The sequence below is a fragment of the Tarenaya hassleriana genome, unplaced genomic scaffold, assembly GCF_000463585.1.
Source record: "Tarenaya hassleriana unplaced genomic scaffold, ASM46358v1 Cleome3476, whole genome shotgun sequence".
Lineage (NCBI taxonomy): Eukaryota > Viridiplantae > Streptophyta > Magnoliopsida > Brassicales > Cleomaceae > Tarenaya > Tarenaya hassleriana.
The window spans coordinates 1-811 of NW_010966603.1; the positions used below are offsets into that span (position 1 = coordinate 1).

General features: G+C 34.5%; 1 long non-coding RNA gene across 1 annotated transcript; it reads left to right on the top strand.

Annotated features, from left to right (window-relative positions):
• Positions 1–31: 31 nt before the first annotated feature.
• On the top strand, positions 32–756 carry LOC104821899. Its single transcript, XR_773125.1, has 2 exons — positions 32–183; positions 362–756. It is a non-coding gene; the product is annotated as an uncharacterized LOC104821899 (long non-coding RNA).
• Positions 757–811: the final 55 nt, after the last annotated feature.

Below are 811 nucleotides of genomic sequence, written 5' to 3' on the forward strand. Positions count from 1 at the left end.
GATTAATCTCATATCATAAACATCGGGTATATGTATGTATGTATATATGTACGTGCAGTTATCAGAAGGGTATCAGATGCCATTGCAGCTTAACCCTCACCCCGAAGAAATCGGCTATGGCCGCCAACCACAGCACGACGCCTTCTTCCACCCCTTGGATTCTGAGCCTATCCTCCAAATCGGGTAAACCTTATAGCTCTCTCTCATGCTCAAACATGACATAGTTTATGATGTCAAAAACATGTTTAATGTATATTTGCCATATATATTGGTGATGCATTACTATATAAAAGATGAATATTGTGAAAGCTTTTGTATTTAAAAAAAAAAAAATCTTTGGTTGAATTTGGTATGTACGTAGGTACCAACAGCAGCAAGATGTGATGAATGCAGCAGCAGCAGCAGGTGCAGGGCCGAGCGTGAATAACTATATGCTTGGTTGGTTACCTTATGACAACAATTGAAATTGTGTCAAATGAGGGCTTTTTTAATTGTTTATAACATTTTTAATTAAAAGTGTTACACTTTTAATTAATTTTCTTGGGGGTTTAAAATCTTTTAAAAAAAACATCGGTCCAATCTCCTGTTGGTGGGTCGATATCTGTTTTGTGTTCGAGCTTCCATATTTGTGTGCGTGTGTGTGTAATGTAATGCATAAGCTGTTTTTTTTTTCTGCTTCGTTGTTTAATGTCTCAACAATAATACTATATTTTTGTTTTGTATCTTTTTTTTCCCTTACATGAACTTGATCAATAACATTAATTAGGGGTAAAACTATTATACATTCCATGTTTAATACTATATTATCGTT